We start from the raw sequence: 23668 nt of genomic DNA, 5'->3' as shown, positions 1-23668 counted from the left end.
ACTTTGCAAATATCCCACTTTGTTAGTACAAGACACTAGTCTACTTTGGAATCCAAAATTTTCACCCTGGGAATACCTTGGGTTACTTTTTACTACAGTGAGTTTTAAGAATCGTGCCTTCTTCTGGAGTTTGAGCTCTGAAATACATTAAATTAATTCAATTTCTCTCTTCCCTTGGGCTCACCACCTGTAGGAGGGGCCGAGGAGGTTGGGTGCAGTGTGAGTTGGGTGGTGGCTGAAGGCGGTGACCTTGGCGGTCCAATCCTCGGCTACAGAAGCTGGCTCTTGGGACGTGGAATGTCACCTCTCTAAAGGGGAAGGAGCCTGAGCTAGTGGGCAAGGTTGAGAGGTTCCGGCTAGATATAGTCGTGCTCACCTCGATGCACAGCATGTACCAGTGTCCTTGAGAGGGGCTGAACTCTTTACAACATGGAGTTGCCCCCGGTGAAAGGCACCAAGCGTGGGCATACTTATTGCCCCTCAACTTGGAGCCTGTTCATTGGGGTTCACCACTGTAGACAAGAGGGTAGCCTCCCTCCGCCTTTGGGTGGGGGGACGGGTCCTAACTGTTGTTTGCGCATATGCGCCGAACAGCAGTCTGGAGTACCCACCCTTTTTGGAGTCCCTGGAGGGGATGCTAGAGGGCACACCTGCTGGGGACTCCCTTGTTCTGCTGGGAGACTTCAATGCTCACATAGGCAATGACAGTGAGATCTGAAAAGGCGTCATTGGGTGGAATGGCCCCTGTGATCTGAACCCGAGTGGTGTTTTGTTATTGGACTTCTGTGCTTGTCACGTATTGTCCATAACGAACACCATGTTCAGGCATAGGGTTGTCCATATGGGCACCTGGCACCAGGACACCCTAGGCCTCAGTTCGATGATCAACTTCATGGTCGTGTCATCGGCCTTGCAGCCACATGTCCTGGACACTCGGGTGAAGAGAGGGGTGGAGCTGTCAACTGATCACCACCTGGTGGTGAGTTGGCTTCGTTGGTGGGGGAGGATGCCAGTCAGGCCTGGTAGGCCCAAACATATTGTGAGAGTCTGCTGGGAACGTCTGGCAGAGTCCCCTGTCAGAAGTAGCTTCAACTCCCACCTCCGGCAGAACTTCGACCCGAGGGAGGTGGGGAACAATGAGTCTGAATGGACTATGTTCTGTGCCTCTATTGTTGAGGCGGCTGACCGGAGCTGTGGCCGTAAGGTGGTCGGTGCCTGTCGTGGCGGCAATCCCCAAACATGTTGGTGGACACCGGCAGTGAGGGATGCTGTCAAGCTGAAGAAGGAGTACTACAGGACCCTTTTGTCCTGTGGGACTCCAGAGGCGGCTAACAGGTAACGGCAGGCCAAGCGGAATGTGGCTTCGGTGGTTGCTGAGGCAAAAACTTAGGCGTGGGAGGAGTTTGGGGAAGCCATGGAGAACGACTTCCAGACGGCTTCAAGGAGATTCTGGTCCACCATCCGGCGTCTCAGGAGGGGGAAGCAGTGCAGTGTCAATACTGTATATGGTGAGGATGGTGCGCTGTTGACCTCGACTCAGGATGTTGTGGGTCGGTGGGGGGAGTACTTTGAAGACCTCCTCAACCCACTAACATGTCTTCTCATGAGGAAGCAGAGCCTGGGGACTCGGAGGTTGGCTCTCCCATCTCTGGGACTGAGGTCACCGAGGTGGTCAAAAAACTCCTTGGTGGCACGGCCCGGGGGTGGATGAGATACACCCGGAGTTCCTCAAGGCTCTGGATGTTGTAGGACTGTCTTAGTTGACATGTCTCTGCAACATTGCATGGACATCGGGGACAGTGCCTCTGGATTGGCAGACCGGGGTGGTGGTCCCCCTCTTTAAGAAGGGAGACCGAAGGGTGTGTTCCAACTACAGAGGAATCACACTCCTCAGCTTCCCTGGAAAGTCTATTCGGGTGTCCTGGAGAGGAGGGTCCGTCAGATAGTCGAACCTCGGATTCAGGAGGAATAGTGTGGTTTTCGTCCTAGTCATGGAACAGTGGACCAGCCCTACACCCTTGGCAGAGTCCTGGAGGGTGCATGGGAGTTTGCCCAACCAGTCTACATGTGTTTTGTGGACTTGGAAAAGGTGTTCGAAAGTGTCCCTCGGGGAATCCTGTGGGGGGTGCTCCAGTATTATGGGGTACCGGACCCCCTGATAAGGGCTATTCGGTCCCTGTACAACCGGTGTAAGAGCTTGGTTCGCATTGCCGGCAGTAAGTTGAACCCGTTTCCAGTGAGAGTTAGACTTCGCCAGGGCTGCCCTTTGTCACCGATTCTGTTCATAACTTTTATGGACAGAATTTCTAGGCATAGCCAAGGTATTGGGGGGGTCCAGTTTGGTGGGCTCAGGATTGGGCCACTGCTTTTTGCAGATGATGTTGTCCTGTTTGCTTCGTCAGGCCATGATCTTCAGCTCTCTCTGGATCGGTTCACAGCCGAGTGTGAAGCGACTAGGATGGGAATCAGCACCTCCAAATCTGAGACAATGGTTCTCAGCCAGAAAAGGGTGGAGTGCCCTCTTAGGATTGGGAGCGAGATCCTGCCCCAAGTGGAGGAGTAGAAGAGTTCAAGTATCTTGGGGTCTTGTTCACGAGTGAGGGAAGAATAGAGCGGGAGACCGACAGGCAGATCGGTGCGGCATCCTCAGTGATGTGGGCTCTGCATAAGTCTGTCGGGGTGAAAAAGGAACTGAGCCAAAAGGCAAAGCTCTCAATTTACCAGTCGATTTACGTTCCTACCCTCACCTATGGTCATGAGCTATGGGCAGTGACCGAAAGAACGAGATCGCGAATACAACCGGCTGAAATGAGTCTCCTCCACAGGGTGTCTGGGCTTTCCCTTGAAGATAGGGTAAGAAGCTTGGTCATCTGGGAGGAGCTCAGAGTAGAGCCACTGGAGAGGATCATCAAGAGGGGATGAGGTGGCTTGGGCATCTGATCAGGATGCCTCCTGGATGCCTCCCTGGTGAGGTGTTCCGGGCACGTCTAACCGGGAGGAGGCCCTCGGGGAAGACCCAGGACACGCTGGAGGGACTATGTCTCTCGGCTGGCCTGGGAACGCCTCAGAATTCCCCTGGAAGAAGTAGTAGAAGTGGCCGGGGAGAGGGAAGTCTGGGCATCTCTGCTCAAGCTGCTGCCCCCACGACTCGATCTTGGATAAGCGGAAGAGGATGGATTGACAGATGGATGGATGGATGGATGGATGGATGGATGGATGGATGGATGGATGGATGGATGGATGAATTTTTCTCTTGGATTGCCACTTTAGGAAACACCATTTATATAATTCAGGTAGCTCTTCCCTTAAATTTATTTACCTTGGCAATTCCGGGTTTGGTGCTCTGTTAAATATAATTAAAACGTGGATATGTTACATTTATGGATTTTCATTTTGCATCTTTGAATACTACTGGGTACCCACATTACAAATACAAATACTAGTAATAAAAGTTTGTGAAAGGGGTAGCACAGTCTTTCAACAAAGAGACTGGGGTTCATGTTTCCTGCATAAAGTTTGTATATCCTCTCCATGTCCATTTGTATTTCCTAAAGGTGCTCCACTTCTCTCCCACAGTCCAAAGACATACAGGTTAGGTGAACTGGCATTATTAAATTGGTGTGTGTGTGTATGTGTGTTCAACTTGTGTTAGACTAGTGCCCTGTCTAGGTGTTGTTCCTGCCTAGCACTCTAATCTTGTTGGAATAGGCTCTAGCTTCCCCTCAACTTTGTCCTGAGAAAGCGGGTTAAGAAAATGAATGAAAGAGTGAAAAAAATTGTGAACAGTTTACCATTAGTGGAGAAGTGTTGTGGAGAGTACTCTTGAGTTTCTTTAATTGCTCAAAAGTATATACAGAGGAAAAGAAAATTACATCATAGGTTGTTCAATGGTTCCAATAATGAAATGTTTTAAAAGGGTTCTAATGGAACAAGGGGATGAAGACAGAATAAATACTGCACTTGTTTAAATAAAATGCTTCAAAGTGCATTTTTCTCATTCTTGAGTAAAAATTGTGTATCAAGCAATTTTCTGTTCAAAAAGTACATACTGAATGACTGTCCTCATGCATTCTTAACAGTTTTATCCTGTTGTTAATTGAATATAGTCAGTATATTTATATCTTCAGACTTTATTATCAGGAGCTCTGAAGCAATGGAAAACAGTCATCCTGGTGTGTTAATGGGACCATTTTAATGAAACACTTACAACCCAGACATTTAGTCAGACTCTAAACAAGGTCATTCTTTGTTTGATAATTAATCTATTTATTTAACAATGCATGCTGCCCAACATAATCTTTAGAGGTTGACACCTTACCACTCTAGGTGCTGCTTCACAAATTAAGAACCCGCACCTTGATGATCGTAAGCAAGGCAGTGGTGCCCTATGAAGTTTAAAATGCCACACATGCCATTTTGAGGCTGCAAATCTTAATGAGCTATAAAAAAGAAAAGCTTCTCAGCAGAATAAAACAACACAAAACTGTTTCATTCAAATCCACAACTTAAGAGCAGTCAGACCAGACAGGAGATCAAACACAGAGGCAATTGTATTCAAAAATTACAAAGTTAAAATGAAATCCAAAAAAAAACAGGCAGAATTTCATAAACTGACACAAACTTATTCAAAAAACAGAGGACAAAATACAGTCCAAAATAAAGGCAAATGTTCAGGAGGCCAAACATCAAGTATCCAATGACGTAAAAAACAGGAAATTGACTGTGATTTAGAAGTGAACGAGGTTTACAATGGTCAGCTGTCTCCTTATTCTTTATTTGTTTCCTTCCATTATCTGACTACTGTGTAGAGTTGTAATTCAATAAATACAGAGCACTTACAGGTGTTAGCAGGGATAGATAGCAGAAAGAGGACATGCTAAGGTGGGCCCCAATTGTTGGAAATAACTAGGGGAACAGTGTTCCTTTTATTATACTGCAGTATCCCTCCTGCATAATATTTAAAATTGAATAGTGCCACAAGTGTTTTAAAGCAAATAATGAACACATTTATGATGCATAGAAAGGCACTATATGCATGCAAACACATGACAGAAGAGAACTAGTTTGTCTGAGTAAAAGATATTCACATGAAACAGTAAAATTTATGTAAAAACCCTTCCACTTTTTAAGGATAAAAACAAACAGTGTTACTAATGGACATGTGTATGTGGGATACTTTAAACTTTTCAGCTTATGGATGTGAGGCAATAGGCCTTAAGCCTGCATTTAGTCAAGCTGAGCAGAAGTGCAGTGTATTCTGGAAAAACTAGAGTGTTTTACATAAATACATTTTTAAGTTCTCTTTTGCAGAATCCCTTTAGCTTGTGTGATAATGATACTGTAACATTTTCTGTACTGACCTTCAGTGTGCTTTAAGACAACTGTAAAATGTGCTATTCTGTAAGCATGGAGGAGAAAACAAGTAAGCCAGGTGATTTGTGTATGTGCTGTCTTGGATAAGAAGGAGGAAGAGCTGATATTGTTTTTTTTTTTTGTGAAAGAAGACACTTTGTAAATAGCTCTTTCAGTTAAAAAGGAAAAAATGTGAAAACGTTTAAATGAGACTCTGTTTCTTAGCTGCTCAATTTTAAAAACTGATACTTCCTGAGTTTTTCTCTCTTCTGTTGCTTTTGAATTTACATTTCGCAAAGAGCTCTCTGTTGCTAGGAATATTTTTGTTATTCATTCTTTTGATTGAGGATATAAAATATCTAACTAGAACATGGCCACTTGGAGTGTATATAATCTTTTTGTTTTGGCTAATGGGACTGCATGAAGACTTCAACCAACCAGATTGTGTGATTAATTCTTTTTATGTGTAAGAGCCGATCATAGAAAGTAATGTTAAATTCACTTACAGTAAGTGTTTGCTTAATTTCAACAGTATCCCATAGTTACTTAGAAAACCCCCTGTAAGTTAACATGAAATAGAACTTTTTTAGCTCTATCCATATAACAGAGTGATAATTAAGCAAGTTAGGAAACAGTGTCACTGCTAACATAGACTGTTAGATTAGCTTGCAGTGTGCACATAGAATATTGACATACAGTTTTCTAACTGTTCTGATGTTCTGCACGTAATATGACTGTATGACCAAACATAAATTGAAATGAAACAAGATAAATAAGCCTTAAACAGAACTTTTCTTAAACAAGAGCTTTTTTTCTTTTCTTTAGTATAATTTTTTCTCTATTTTTGTGTGATCTGTTTTTCTTTGAATTCATTAAAACTTTCAAAACAAAGATATTTGGTCTGTGGAATTATTTGAACATGCATCACACTATTGCCAGAACTGTTCTATGAAGCAAACTAAAAGATGCAGAACCTTGAACAAGAGGAGCTACATTATGTATCAATTATTTTATATTTGCTATTATTGGTTTTGATGCAAATAAACAGTTTTTGAGTTAAGAGCTTAAAACCAGTGTCATTGTCTGAATGCTACTAGTTAGCAGGAAGGTTAAACTGTTCATTCCTTGTCTAACTGCAGACCTTAAGGGCATGAGAAGATGCTTTTGTAAATCTCTTTCTTGTTGATAAACTGGGTTGATGTAAAGGTTTAACAGTAAACACAGAACCAGTTACCAAGCAGCTTTCAATTAAAGGTCCCTCAAGTAAAATGGGTGTAGCACAGACAGTGAGACAGGTAAACGGTTACAGGTAACCGATGTATAGCAGGTTTTGACATTGTTCCCTATCCCCAAACTAAAAGATTATTTGGTACAGTACTGGATGTCTGTACTTTTCTAAGGGAGAACCCCACCACAAGCTCATTTCGGCCACTTGTACCTCCAAACCTCACCCTTTCGGTCATTACACAAAGCTCATTACCACAGGTGAGGGTAATGATGTAAATTGAGAGCTTTGCCTTCTGGCTCAACTCCTTCTTCACCATTTTGGATCGGTGTAGCAGAACAACTGCTCTTGGCTCCCTGATCAGCCTGTCAATCTGACCATCCTTTTTCCCTCTCACTTGTGAACAAGACTCCAAGGTACTTAAACTTCTATACTTGAGGCAGTAACTCACCTCCTACTCAGAGTGAACAGCCCGCCTTTTTCCTACTGAGAATCATGGCCTCAGATTTGGAGGTGCTGATCCTCATCTCTACCACTTCATACTCTGTCATAAACCATAAAGTGCATGCCAGAGTTTACAGCATGATGAAACCAACAGGACCATGTTGTCTGCAAAAAGCAGTGACACAATTCTATTACTACTGAACTGTACATTCTCTCCCTGCCGCACCTTAATATGCTGTCAATAAAAATCACAAACAGGGTAGTAGAAAAAGCACAGCTCTGGCCGAGTGTCACACCCAATGAGAATGATGTTTTTTCATGTATGTGGATACAGCTCTCACTATGATTATACAGGGACCAACTAGCTCTTCTTAAGGGCCCCATAACTCTGTACTCTCTCAGCAATCCCAAAGAATTCCTCAAGGAACACAGCCTATTATAAGTCCACAGAACACATTCAGAGCATTTGGATGTAATTGCATGAGGGTAAAGAGCTATAGCAGTTCTCTGTGGCCTGGATGGAATCCACAATTCTCCTCCTGGATCAGAGGTTTCACAACTGGTCGTAGTTTCCTTTCCTGTGCCCTGACAAAAGCTTTTCCATGGATGCTGAAGAATGTGATCCCCCAATATTTGGAGCACACCATCCAGTCCTTTAAAAATGGGGACCACCATCCTGATCTGCCACTTCTGGGCACTCCTGGGGCTCTACTCCTGATGATCACACAACATTGGAAAGGCATGTCCAGAGCCTTCAGCATTTCTGGGTAAATCTCATCCATGCCTGGGACCTTGCCACTGCAGAGTGTAACTACCTCAGTGACTACCCTCAAGGAAATTGATATTGGGTATTGAACCCCCTTTAGCTTCTAGCTCTGTTTCATTCTTCTTCAAAGAGGGCATGTCCATCAGTTTCAGGAGCTTCTCAAAGTGCTTCTTCCAGCGCCAGACTACATCTTCTGTCCAGGTCGGTATTTTTATACCTTTTCTGAGAACATCCTGGGTGAAGTCCTGACTTCCACTTTTGAGTTATTATTTAACAAAACTCCTCCCACACCAAAGCCAAAGCCACAGCCTTTTTTTGCTGCTTTACTTGTCTCCTGTGCTAACCATACACGGAAGGCCTCGTTCTTCAGCATGATGACATCCCTCACCTCTGGTGTCCACCATTGAGTCCTGAAGTTGCCTCCTTGAGAGACACCTTCAGGTCACTGCTCTTGGCAGCCATTTCCACAACTGAGGCTTTGGTCAAGGTCATTTTGAACTCTTATGTCTTTAGCCTTGCCTGTGATGCAAGAAAAGCTCTTTCAGAGGTGGGAATTATAAGTCTGCTGGACAGCCTCCCCCTCCCCCCCCAGACACCAGACATTCCCAGGCCATCTTCACTATTTGCTTGTGCTTTTCAGGTCTGTCCAGGCATCTCTCCTAGCATCTGACAAAGCTCGGCACCCTGTGGTGAACACTTCAAAGATCTGCCCCTCTCTTCTCCTGAGTTTCTAGAACATACAACCACAAATCTTTCAATATAATTATAAAATCGATCATAGATCTTTGGCCTAAGGTGCTCTTGGGAGCTGCCTTATGTTCTATAATGGTGTTTTTTGTGTACAAACCTCACCTAGTACAGACGTCCAGTAAGAAACATCACTTGGGTTTAGGTCAGGCAGGCCATTCCTCCCAATCACGTCTCTCTTGGTATCATGATCATTGCCCATGTGTGTGTTGAAGTCACCCATCAGAACTATGAAATCCCTAACTGGGACCCTTTCCAGTATTCTCTCCAGGCACTCCAAGAAAACCTGGTACTCTGAGCTTCCATTTGGTGCATAAGCATATACAGCAGTCACGGTCCTCCCATCCGTGAACTTCAGCCAAACAGATTCAGCCTTGTCTTTCTCCAGGTCAAACTCCATCGTGGCATTGACCAGGCAGGGGTTCAATAAGAAGCCCTCACCCAGCCAACACCTTTTGTCTTGGCAACTCCAGAGTAAACATGAATCTAGCCTCTTTTGATAGGTTTAGTTCTAGAGCCAAGCAAGTGGGTGGACATAAGCCCAACTGTATCTAGTTGGTAGAGCTCCACCTTACCCAACAACTCTGGCTATTTCCCTCTAAGAGAGGTGATATTCCATGTCCCAGTAGTCAGTTGATGTGTCTGGGCTCCAGTCTGCCAAGACCTCTGCCTTCAATCACCACCCAGGTTACATTGCACCCAGCCCCTATTCCTCCTGCACACAGAAGGGCAGTCCCATGTCACAATTTTGGGCTAAGTCCTACCAGAGCCCATGGCAGGCTCAGCCGAGACTATTCACCTGCCGGCAATGGCTTGACTGCAGGAGGAGTCTATCACAACCCATACCAGAATAGGAACTCTTTTCATATTTATACATCTGTATCATTAGGGGGTGTGAATCACTCTTTGTCTGACCCCACATCTGGGAGCAGTTTGGCTTAGGATGCCCTACCAAGAGCCTCTGCTCTGGAAAACACAGGGGGCACCTACAGTACAGTAACAGAACAAAAAGTAAATGGGGACTTCAAAACCTGAGGTTTAACATGAATAATAGCTAATGGTCATGGATCTGCTTTAAAGCTGTTTAATCAGCACTTTCAATAGAATTCTTTTTCAAGAAACACTGTGGGAAAAAAAGGGAAAGGATAGGAATTTTAGTAAAAAAATGTTTGTTGAGGAATTCTTCATATGTTTTTGACAGATATTTAAACATGTTAAAATGTAAGAAGCTTAAAGTTGTGTGAGCACAATACTTTACAACAATGAATTGGACAAAATGGGTACTGATAATAGATGTATGAATTAAAAAGTAGTGAAGATCAAGGTCAACATGATGAATGGAATGTTAATTTCTAAGCTGCACCGTACATTTAGCAGACAGCAGATGTTAGACCAGAAGATTGAGAATTGGACCTTGAAATATAAGATATAAAGCAATCATTGCTATTCTTAGTATACTCATAAATTATGATTTATGAGTATGCAAATAGAGGATTTGAATGAAAGTAGTACCAAATGTGAAGAATTAAAAATGTGAAGATTGCAGAGGAGGAAATGCATATACAGATGAGTGCAGAAGGTGTTGCAAGGAAAGTATATACGTCAAAGATCATAATAAATAAACAAACATGGATTTCAGAGAAGCTAATAAAAAGCAAGAAGGTAATAAGCTTAGCATTATTAGATTGTTGTCTTTGTGGTGTTTGCATGGTTTCCCTGTGTCTGTGGGGTTTTATCAGGTACTCTGGGTTTCCTCCTATAACCACAAAGACATAAAGGTAAGTTAATTGGAAACTTTAAACTAGCCATGTGGCTGTGTGGAGAAGTGGGCCCTACAATGAACTGGCCCCCTCTGGAGTTCGTTCCTGACTTGTTCCCAATGATGCAGGGATACCCACAAATCTGCAAATAATTAAGTGAAATTGAAATGTTATATGTTTGATAAAAAAATTAATTGAGACCAAAATCAAACTGGTCAATTGATTAGCCATTAGTTATATATATGAATAACAAGTGTTTGAAATAATTAATAGGACAAAATGAGGTATTATATATATTTACTTTTTATGATCTTTGAGTAAAATAAAAACTGATTTTAAGACAGCTGTGCCATATTATAATGTTATTAAATATCTGGAGGTTTATCCATCCATCCATCCATCCATCCATTATCCAACATCCAACACGCTATATATTAACACAGAGTCATGGGGGTCTGCTGGAGCCAATCCCAGCCAACACTGGGCGCAAGGCAGGAACAAACCCCAGGCAGGGTGCCAGCTGGTGGTTTATTGTCTTTTAAAAATTGGCAAACTGTTTACTATTAGTTGATGAGCAAATTTAAAATATTATTTGACACAGCACAGGGTGACACCATAGCGCAGTGTTTAGCACAACAAGGTTGATCTTTTCCATGTGTACTGTTTTGCCAGAATATGCTAAATGGCAATAGGATGGCTCAGAAAACAGATGAGAGAAGGACATTTTATTTTAACGTAACATTTTAACAAGCCCATTTTATCCAAGTTAGATAAGTGGGGGGAATAGTCTATCATGTCAGCATATCATATCACTTAACCTATACTGCACACTTTTGAGGATGTGGAGGAAAACTATAATACCCAGAGAAAAACCACACATATATGAGTAGAACATACAAAAATGGACAACAACCAGATGTGGGATTTGAATCCGGGACACTCAATCTTTGAAACTGTATTGGTAACCACAGCACCAACCACGCCATTTAGTATACTTGATAGAATTAACAGCCTGACATTAGGAGAAAGAGGTCTGATACCTGACTTTTCTTGCCATCAATGTATTGAAATTCCTAAATCATTTATCCATCTTTATTCTAACCTGCATACACAGTTCAGGACTATTGGGAGCTGGTGTCAATCCAGACATATTAAATATAAGAAATAAATCAGTCTGAACCAAATAACTGGCAGGTCATTAAAGAGCAGTTGCAATCTTTTAAGGTTGTTAAATTGTAGAATATTTAAAATGCCTTTTAAGTTTTTTTTTTATTAATTAATTTGTTTCTTTTAATATTTAGAAGAATCCTACAGATTTCTCATGTGATAAACATTTTTCTTTATGCAAGATAGAGGTATGTATTGCTTAATTGTGCTGACCATTCGCTGCACCTTTGTTTTCCAAAATATTTCTAAATATGATTATACATAAAACCAATTAAAATTCTTACATCTTTCACTACCATTCCATATAGCAAATTTACTCTACAAGCAGTTTTAAGGAAAGTCACTTGTACAATTAGTATCAGAAAGTACATCTGAATGACTATATAAATGTTTTCAGTGTCATTGCATTTATTAAATTCATTGGTAAATATGTCCATTCTTTTCTGGATTTGTATATTCAGGTGGCAAAATGGAAAAATCCAATACAAATATGTTCACAGCTGTGTGTATCCTGTATATTATCAAAACTTCATGAATTATAAACATTTTTTTTTTCATTTCTGTAGTATCTCTGGGTAAAATAGAATGATTTCTTGTATTTTTTTTCTGGTTACCTACAGATTCAGAACAGGCAATCCCATATGCCTACTATCAATAAATAAACAGATAAACAAATTAAAATATTCTGAACATTCAGGAGCATCTGTTGAGAACACATGGGTCTATGGAGACTATGGTCAGATTGCCAAGAGCTAGAATTTTAGCTCTATTACTTTGTTATATTAATTGGTGTATGCAGATTACAGGCATTTGTGTTTTCAGCCTTAGGATAGAAAAGTACTGATATTAAAAATCTCTGAACAGCATCACACGTAGTAAAACATATTAGTTGATAAAGCACTTTAGATTATATAAATGTTTCTAATTGTCTTTGGTGGCCAAGTATCATATTTATTAGGTGCATGTTTTTTTTTTTAGTTTGATTTGAAGATGTGAACGTTTCACATGAGAATGAATACACGTGAACCAAGTTTGTTTTGCACAATTTATTGTGACAGGTCACTTAACGTGGCAATTATTTTAAAGCAGTCAAAGAAGATATGTTTTCCTCAAAGCTAATAGTTTTTAATTTGGCCCACATAATGATCCCTCTATGTTAATCAAAATATATATACTGTAGGAGACACAGTTCACTAGGCATATAGGAAAAATAAAAAGATTTCTAATCAATAAGTTTTTGAATTTGTGAAATCTAATTGTAGTACTAGGGTGTTGTACCATGTTAGCCATTATGAATGTAGAGAAAAGCCAAGCAAAATGACACCTTTTATTGGCTAACTAAAAAGATTACAATATGCAAGCTTTCGAGGCAACTCAGGCCCCTTCTTCAGGCAAGATATAATCAATCAATGTTTACATTGGCCCCCCTATAAAATATAGTTGCACTCAGCTTCTGCATTCTGTGTTTTGCTATGGTAAAAGCAAACATACTTTGAGGCAGAATAATCAGAAGAGAGTTCCCAGTTAATTTAGGCATCCTTGTTTAAGACTGTTGTTTCTTGTTAGCATTCTGGGTTTTCTACAGTCTTCTTTGGTATTCAATCTTTTAGCATGTCCTCCATTTTCCCATAAAGGTAATTTCCATTCCCTGGTGTTTAGGGGATACTTTAAACTTTTCTACTTGTCAGGTTATAGGTTCTAAGCAATTTGTCAGGTCATAGGTTCTAAGCCTAAAATTGGCCAAGCTGAAAACTTGCAGTGTATGCTGGGAAAGGATGAAACATAAAGTGAGATTTTAGACTGTTTTGTATAGACAGGTTATTTATAAGCTTCGAGTTCCAGGGAAATAACCTTGAGCTGGGTTTGGGATAATTTCCTTGCTTATAATCTTGAATGATACTGTTTTTTTTGCAATATATTCTTTATTTTTTATTTTATTTTGTGTATACTTTAAATGTATTTTGAGAAACTGTAAAATGTCAACACACCCTGAAAGCAGAGGTGAAAAGATGTACCCAAGTGAGTCGGCTTGTCTTGGTGCTTATTGGGCAAGAAGGGAATGGAGACTTGGAATAGAGTCCTGTCTTTTAAATAACTAATACTTTAAGAGAGCTTCATCTTCTCCAAAGAAAGAGATCTTATTCTTTGTTTTTGATTGGGAAAATGTGAGATGTAGCTAAGAAATTGAGCCACCTAGGAATGTTTACCAGCATCTTGCTAGTAGAAATGGAATTGCATGAAGATTAAACTCTCCTCAGTTGTGTGATTTTGTGTATCACCTTATACCCGCTGTTACTTGTTTTGATGCAAATAAATGTACTTTGTGAGTGAAAGCTTAAAGCCAGTCTCTAACAGCAGGCCAGGAGATTAGATTGATCATTCCTTATCTAACTGCAGCTAAAGGCACAAGGGGATGCCTTTGTAAAATCCTCTACTGGTGGTAAACTCAGTTGAAATAAAGGTTTGAAAGTAAACCCACTCCGGTGGGCTGGCACCCTGCCCGGGATTGGTTCCTGCCTTGTGCCCTGTGTTGGCTGTGATTGGCTCCGGCAGACCCCCGTGACCCTGTGTTTGGATTCAGCGGGTTGGAAAATGGATGGATGGAATTAAACCCAGCTCCAGTCAGAGAGCAGCCTGCTATAGTGGTCCGAAGGGTTAAACTTGCAGAGTGCAGCATGCACATTCACACAGACAAGAGGTCATCAGTAACAGTTACATAGTTGACTTTGGCATTTCTTCTTATTCCCATCTATAAAAGAACATAGTGGTTAAGCTGGCACCTTTTTCAAGCCATAGGTGATCTGACAACATGATACAATACCTGGCACACATCTAGAAATGTTTTAAAAATTCCAGTGTCTTTCAGTCTTTTTGTGCCAAAATAAAATCTTATCAACCTTCAGGCATTGTTAATAGTTGACTTTAAAGTGGCCCTTTTGTGTATAACTGAGTGTGTCTTGTGTTGGTGCCAGTGGTCCATCCAAAGCTGGTTCTCTTCGTGGGTCCAATGATGCTGGGTAAAGCACCTTGAACTCGATATGTGGGCTAGATGGATACATTCCATTACAATGCATGGAAATATTTAACACAGTTGCATTTTGAAACTTTTCCTAAAAAATGAGGTACATTAACTTAACAGTTATATTTACTATTTATAAAGCTGCTGCTTAGTTATAGAAAATGACCTAGACTCAAAGTATAGTATACATTTTATCTAGATTGGATTGTAATGTACTCCTTGCTGTCCATATCTGTGTGACCTTCATTCTCTCTTTATTTACCAGCATTAATACTGTGAAAAGCCTGTTTGTCCTTTGCAACAAATGGAAATGATATCTGTGTGGCTTCTGAGAAATCACACTGAGTGCTTTAGGGTGTTTTATCAGGGCATCTGTTGTTTTATTTATTTATGTTTTTATCACATTTTTATTGATAAAAATGCAATACAGTAAAAAGAAACCAACAACAATAATAACTGATTTTTTGGGCTTTTGTAAGTAGAAAACAAACACCTTCACACCAGCACCCACCCAACCCAGCTGAAATGGCTAATTAAACTGAGGCACAATAAAAGAGAGTTGACAAGTAAACTGGCACAATACGCACTCACTCAATGCAAAAGCACACAGCAAAGTAAAGTAAAAAAACAATCAAAAATGAGCAGAGGTGGACAGGAGAAAATTGCCTCAAAGCGCAACCTCCAAACAGCACTAACTGAACATCATAAAACAAGTTGTGGATATCAGAGCTAGAACAGTTGTTGATCCCAGATGCAGGAGTTACAAGGGCTGGAGTTTTCCAGGGAGAGGCTAAAAGCAACTTAGCAGGGCAGCCGCTGTTGTTTGTATTGAAGAGTTTAGATGCACGTGCTGGAAGTGAAGAACCCCTGTCACTATTGTCACCCAATAGAAGCCCATTTATATCACTGCTTTCCTAAACTAATGTGTCGTGTTCTATAGTTTGGTGTAATTCTGAAACAATATATCATATTTTTAGATAACACTTTGGAACAAAAATCTATAAGTTTTAATTTTTAGCTGAGCATCAATACCTGAGATTCTTGCAATTTTATTTTATTTTTTTTAAGAATTCTACACTGATAGAGTACATTTGCCTTGCAAGCAAATACCATCACTAAAGTAACTCATCCTAACCCTTATTTAAAATAAGAAATGTAAGTACTGCATTATGTTAGTCCAGTTGTGCTCTGTGTAAATACAGCATGCGGCAAGCCAACTGAAAAGAACTAAATTACTCTTTTTTTAATGTGAGATTTTCAATGACATGTTGAGAGATGGGACAGCCATAAACAAGTTCTGGCCTTGAGTCTTTAATATTTTTCTACGTATTTACGTCAAAAGACAGAAGAGAGCTTTTGGGTAAATTAAATGATTGCAAATATATTTCCGAGTAAGAATAAAAACACAGCCAAGATGAGAAAGAAATGACTGATAAAAAAGAGTTCTAATTTTGTGTTAGTGAATTTGTAAAAAAATATATTTCATTTCAATTCAATTAAGGACACACAATTACTGTATATTCAGAATAAAAGAGACTATATATTATAATGAAAAAAGACTTTACTAAGGAAGAATGGTGAGTTACTTCATTTTCTGCACACTAAAACTAGAATTTAGCAGTCAGTGTGGCCAAAGCTTTGGACTGGCATCTGCAATAAAGGTAACCTTTAAGAGCCTGAAAGATTTGCGATCTTTTCCTTATCTATACACAGGGAACATCTGCTCTTCCTTTCATTTATAGAGTCTCCTTTGTTCTTATTTCCAATTATCTCCAACTGTGTAGGATGACTTTTACATAAAGACATCCTCATAACATTCAACATTCAAGTGCAATCTTACTTAAGGCTAACAAACCATCTACACAGCATGCACTCCCATAATTTATAAATGATTCTGTGTTTTACTTGCCACCCATAAAGTAGATTGTGTAGTGAGAGAAAGAATATGCTTCTATATAACTTTTGAGTGTGTGGAGTAGTAGATGTGTACCATCTTGTCCTTGACAGTCAAAGGTCAAATCATCCATCCATCCATTTTCCAACCCGCTGAATCCGAACACAGGGTCACGGGGGTCTGCTGGAGCCAATCCCAGCCAACACAGGGCACAAGGCAGAAACCAATCCCGGGCAGGGCGCCAACCCACCGCAGGACAGGTCAAATCATTGTTTATTGAAATGTTTTGTACTGTAAAATATGACTGATTCCTGAGATACATAAGAAAGATGGTTTCTTGACCCATACATTTCTGAAATTATAAATGTGTTGGAAGAACCCTTTATTAAAGACAGGACTGCCTTGTAAAAAGATCACTCCTAAATGAATTCAAGAACGTTATGTTAGAAAGAAGTGCTAAGAATACAGACAAACGAAAGAGAGGTAATGAGCCTACATATGCAAGAGAGAAAAAAAGTATCTTTTGTTGCAAAAAGTGTATGTTCACATTGCAATGGATGACATGCAGGGACTGGCATCCTGACTAGGTTTGAACAAGGACCCTTAACCGGCTGGGAGGCCAGTGCAATTGAAGGGCCGGGGGAGATGAACACTGAAGAATATTTAATACCTCAATGCACTTGATGGCAGTTTTCCTGGGATAAGATTCCTCCTGCTTTTAAAGAGAAGATGCACAACAAAGACAATTAATATATAGTATTAGAGTTATGTTTCAATCAATTCTTATATTCAATTGTAGCTTTCACAGTGAGAACTGTTAAAAGGTTTTTTAGCAAACGTGATTACTTTAGAATGCACCAAACAACAGTCAATTATAGTGCCTACAAAAAGTATTCACCCCTTGGGAGTTTACACATTTTATTGCTAAATAACATTATATCACAATGAATTTAATTTCCCTTTTTTACACTGATCAATAGAAAAAGACTCTTTAATGAAAAAAGTGAAAACAGATCTCTGCAAAGAGGTATACATTTATTATTATATAGATAGATAGATAGATACAGTAGATAGATAGATGATTACATACGCATTACCCCATTTAATAGGACACATCTACTGTAAATCACTGGTGCAGCCAGTTGGTTTTAGAAGTCACATTATTACTTTAACGGAGATAAACTGTTTGAGGTTTCAATTGACCATAGTATAAAGGTCCAGCTTGTGCTGTGCTATATCGTGACCTAACCTACATATAAAGACAAAAGAACACTCTAAGCAACTCAGTGAAATGATGACAATAAAACATAATTCATGGGATGGATACAAGAAAATATCCACATCAATAAATATCCCTTGCAAGCTAGTTGAATCCATCATTAAGAAATGCAATGAGAATAGCACAGCTGTAAGTCTGCCCAGAGCATGTTGTACACAAAAGAAGAGTGAACTTGTAAGATAAAGACCCATGATAACTCTAAAGAAGTTAGTAGCTTTAGTGGCTGACATTGAAGAGACTGTAAATACAAAAACTGTTGCTCAGATGTTTCACTTGTTGCAGCTTTATGGGAGTTTAGCAAAGAGAAAGACTCTACAAAAATGCATGACATCTAGACTTTTTTTTCTTGAAGGTACATACGAAACTCAGATGGAAGAATGTTCTATGGCCCAGTGCTGTGGGGATGCTTCTCTGCAGCAAGCCTTGGAATGCCTGTAAATATAGAGGGTACAATAAATGCACAGTCCATTGTTAAAGGAAAACCTGATGTTGTTTGCAAGAAACTTTGGGAGAATATTTGTTTTCCAACAAAATAAAAACTCAAGCATAAAGCCAAAGCTACACCGAAATTGCTCAAAAATAACAATGTTAACATTGTGACCAAGTCAGAGTCCAGGGGCCTCATGTATAAACAGTGAGTACGCACAGAAATGTTGCGTACAAACGTTTCCACGCTCAAATCGCGATGTATAAAACCTAAACTTGGTGTAAAGCCACGCACATTTCCACGGTACCTCATACCCTGGCATACGCAATTTCTCCGCTCGGTTTGGCAGACTGGCGGCACCCATCGTCAAAGCAGTGCTACTGATCCTGTGTGAACACCCTTTCTTTCTTAGACCCACATTCCTGACACGGCTTTATAAATACACTGAAATTAACTGCATATTGTTTATTAGTGTAATGCATCTGATTGTAATTAACCTGTAGCAATATAATGGTCCAGGGAATAGCCAAAGTATTCCAAATACCATAACTGCTTTAGCGTTGTTACGCTCACTGCATCTTCTTCTTCTTTCAGCTGCTCCCGTTAAGGGTTGCCACAGCGCATCATCTTTTTCCATATTACTCTCACTGCACCACTAGGAGTATTTATATCACTGTATCTGAGTGGGGAATCACAGCAGCAGCTGATCGGAAAGAGAATTATCGGTATACAGTTTCAAGCACACACTACCTCAGCCACGGCAAAACGCGTCAAAGTCTGTATGGACCTCGCGTTTCAGAAACAGTTTCATCCCAAGAACTATAAACGCACTCAATCAGTCCATCAAGTGCTCCTTGTAGAACTGTTTGTACTTATAAGTACAATTACCCCACTGTAAACTTGCACTACAGTTATAATATTGCACAACCTACGCCACTTTATAAAGCGCGTATGATGACGATATCATTTTTAAGATGAAATGCAGCAAAATATGTTGCTTATAGTATACAGATAAAACTTTAACTTCATTTAAATAATCTGTATTGTTAATAATTAAACATATAAGGACACAGTGCCGCAGCGCTAGCTAGTTCACGGATTGCTCCTGCCTTGCTCTGTATTATTGCTGGTGCTGACGCGACACATGGAAGGATAGACGGATAGAATAATTAAACATGTACTACAAAGATATTTCAATGTTCCTTAAAAGTTTTGAAGAATCGGCGTTCTAAGCTTACAGATGGCTTAACGTCTATTACAGAGCTGATTGTGTGGCGATTGGGTATTTGGAGAAAGAAAAGTAAGGACAGGAATTGGAGGTTAGTACGTTTAAAAGAGACAGTACTTCTGTAATAAATTATTTCATCGAAGGTCGCACATGGCGCAGCAAGCCTCTTCCGTGAGATATGAACAATTACTGCGCCGCCGTGTCCCCATGTTTAATAACATGCTTTCATTCCTATCATCATGAAAAAGATATCATGTATACATCTCAGTATTTTAATTATTCAGAGAGCTGTAATATCATGAATGTAATGGATTCTGTGTCCTGTCGGAGAAAGAGAAAGAACGGAAGCACGTAGTGATTCACACACATAGAGCACATAGAAGATCAAACTCAGAACAAAGCATTTAACGTGCTACTTGAGAAACTAGTAAAATAAAAGATTTTAAGATGAAGTTTATGATGTTCTACTTTAATGACAAAATAAACTACGTGATTAAAGTGAAAATTTCGAGATTAAAGTTGACATTTCGTGCTTTTTTCCCACTGTGTGCCTATTTTTTTTCCTCTGTACCCTAATAAGCTTTCATATGACACTCAGACAGTCCGCTACGAGTCGCCTTTTCATGCCGACTTTGATATATAACAACTTCTTTTTTATTTCGGGCACTGTGTGACTTTGTGAACTTGAGCTTTCGAGTTTCTCCGACACTATGTCATTCGATCAACTTTCTTTTGTTGATTATACCACTGTTTAAACCAACAAATAGTACGTTTTTCCTTTGCCTCCACTTGGTATTTGCTAAAATTCTTATATTTTCCCCCGTGCTTTTCCCATTGTCTTTTCACAGAAGGCTATTTATATCGATTTGCATATTCAAAGAGGCATAATTCTGGGAGGAGTTGGGGCGGGACAGAAGGCACGTGCACATGCGTTACTTTTCACGCTGATCAGAATTTATGTAGTGGAAGAACGTGAAAGTTTGTGTAAGCACAGATTCCTGCATCTGGATTTTTCTGTGCGTACGCACATTCCCGCTTTTGTGTTTACGCCATGTTATAGTGTGAGTTCTACGCACGGCGTTATAAATGAGGCCCCAGGTCTCACTCCAACTGAGAATTTGTGTCAGGACTCGAAAAAGGCTGTTCATTCATGAATCCCATGCAACCTGACAGAGCTTCAGCAGTTTTGCAAAGAAGAATTTGGGAAAATGACAGTGTCCAAATGTGCAAATCTGATAGAGACCTGAGCACACAGACTCAAGATTGTCATGGCTATCAAAGGTACATCTATTAAAGGCTAAACAAATATGTATGCAATCAATTATTTTGTGTTTTATATTGGTAATAATTTTATATTACATTGCAGAGATCTTTTTAACTTTAACATTAAAGAGTCTTCTTGTTGTATAGTGTAAAAAAGCCAAATTAACTCCAATGTGATTCAATGTTGAATATCAATAAAAACTGTTAAAACTTCCATGGGGTGAAATCTTTTTATAGGCACTGTACCTATGTTGTAATAATGCACATTTACTAAATAATAGAAAAACTACATGAAATGTTTATAATCAGTCAAGCCTGTTTTTGAGAGAAATCATCTCATCATTGATTTTTTTGACTAGCTAATAACAGCTTTCTCAACATCTAATTTTGACAATTTTAAGATTCACCAAGCTCTGTTGACTCTGATAGTATTACTCTATATGTTATTTCAGAACGAGATGATCTTTTGGAAGAAGTGTCTCAGGAAAAATACAGAAACTCAAAAGAAAAGATATATATGTGTATTCAAGTGTATTCAGCAGGGGATGCATGCTACCACTGAATGTGTTCTTTTAGAATAGCATAAATATCCATAGCAAAGATATTAAGGGAAATATGGTACCAAAAAAGATATCTATACATTGCAGCTATCACTCGTATATACTTGTGATGTGATACAATATTATACAGCAACAGCCAAAGAGAACCCATTGAACAATACAGTTATCTTACAGTTCATCAGTGAGATCTTTGGCAATTTTATATCTTTGTAGGAGTCACATACATTTTTCATAGGCCTAAGCCAGATAGAATGTCTTCCATATGTACATTTCAGGTTTATGAGGTGAGACACAAAAATAACCAGATTGGTAAAAAAAAAATGCATTGATGAATTACAGCATTCTAAACATTGTCACCTTCTATAAACCCCAACCCCCCGATCTCTACACCGCTCCATTCATATCTTCCATTGATTGAAACAGTGCTGGAAGTCTTCTTGCTTGAGGCTCTTCAACAGGCTTGCCATTTCTGTCTTCACTTCATCCATTGAAGAAAAATGTTTTCCCTTCAGGTCACTTATGATTTCCGGGAACAAGTAAAAATCACAGGGAGCTAAATCAGGCGAATAGGGAGGATGATCAAGGACAGGAATGTTTTTATCAGTCAAAAACTGCTTTATGGAAAAAGTATTGTGCGCGGGAGCATTGTCTTGGTGAAGCACCCACAACCCTCTCGACCTGTGCGTTAAACGTCTTCCACATTTTCTTGTCCTTCCTTGAAATGTTTGTGCCACTCAAAAACTTGTGTGCGAGACAAACTGTTATCACCATACACTGTTTTTGTCATTTCATAAGTTTTTGTGGCTGTTTTGTTCAATTTTGCAAGAAATTTGATGTTGATTCGCTGTTCGTTTTTTTCACCCGACATTATAGCGGCAACTCGTGTAGTGATTGTTGTGCAAATACTGGCTGGGCTATTCACAGGATATATCTAACCAGTCGGCGGTTTGAGAGAGCATGTAGGAAGGGATATAGTTCTATGATTCACGTTCGGCCGACCTCCAGACGGTTTTCCAGGAAAGCCCCAAGCCCAGTCCAGTTATTTTTGTGTCTCACCTCGTATATCAATGAAGCTGTGACAGGTCTTATAGATCCTCATGACATTTCTAGTCCACGTTATCTTCTGACCAATTCAAAGTATCGATTAGGCTCCATATTTAATAAACAAAATTGTGATATCTCTATCTTTGTTGAAGCAAAAGAACAAAAATGAAAACTGTTCAAAATGTCAAAAATGTTGGTTTCGACCATGTGCATATTTTCTAACCTATTTTAACTGCTAATTTCTCCCTTGTTTTCTTCATGTCTGGTAAATGATATTGTAATCAAATGATGCCTATTAATGTTCTTATTATCTGCACATCCTTTACACATCCCTAAAGGATGGAGTTGAAAGTGTTTCCTTCAATGTTACCTCCAGTGATAACTGCTCAAAATAAGAGAACAAGCTGTCGATCAAGGGGTGCAAATGCCAATGGGTGGAGGACTGTTTACAATTTTATGACCAAAAGTGGAGTACTTGTGTGTATTACGGTGCTGGAGGGAGGAAGAGACGAAGGTCACTTTGTTCAAAACCCAGAATTATGTTTGTGTTGTGCTGTTTTGGGATTCTTAAAGTTGTTTTTAAGATGGACATTATATGCATGTTAGGAATGATCTTTTAAATTTCCATATTCTTTATTAGCACACTGCAATGACTGTAGCAATTATTTAACAGGCTGGATTGAAAGTGTCATTGATGACTGCTTATATATGTATTTCACACTTTCTCATTTTTCCATTTTGTATAATCGTTGTAACTCTTGTAATTTACCTGTGTTAATTCAGAAAAAAGAGAACTGTAATAATCATTTATATCAGGAAAAAAAACAATAAAGACTGAAAAAGACTTTTTTGTCATAAAATGCATGGCATTAATGATAATACTTCTTGGCATTTTACAAAATTAAATCCCATTTGGAAGAGAGTTCTAGCAAGAAGAACGGAGGAAAAGCAAGCCTATTTTTATCTAATTAAGCCTGGAATCAAGGCAAAGGCAAACGTTTTCATATCACCAAAAAGTGGGAAGAAACCAAAACATGCATTTCTAGGAATACATTTGTGAAAATCTGCTTTATAGAACAAAAAATTTAGCAAATAAGAGTAAAAAAGACAAACACAATACGTTACATTTTAAACAAACCTTATGTTTTGTGCAGTTAACACTTTTTTTTGAGTCATTAGCACTCAGTGCTGCCAATAAGCATGCTGTAGTCACTTTAGATAAATGGCATATTAGCTCTCAACATGCTGATAAATACATCAAGTATGCAATGAACAATACAGTATGTGTTCAAAATCAAGTTCCCTAGTGGTGCACAGGCCATTTTTATTCTACTTTTAGTGGTTTGACAGTGAAAATGAGAAAAAAGCCAGATTTATCCTTGAAGCACAATGTTCTGAAATCCCTGAACACTTTACTTAGCAGTTTGTCTTTGTCCAGTGAAATGGAATGTAGCTCCACAGTTATATCGTGACTAGAATACAATAAAACAATT

This window comes from Erpetoichthys calabaricus, chromosome 4 (assembly GCF_900747795.2).
Source record: "Erpetoichthys calabaricus chromosome 4, fErpCal1.3, whole genome shotgun sequence".
Taxonomy (NCBI): domain Eukaryota; kingdom Metazoa; phylum Chordata; class Cladistia; order Polypteriformes; family Polypteridae; genus Erpetoichthys; species Erpetoichthys calabaricus.
This window is presented reverse-complemented; position numbering follows the sequence as displayed.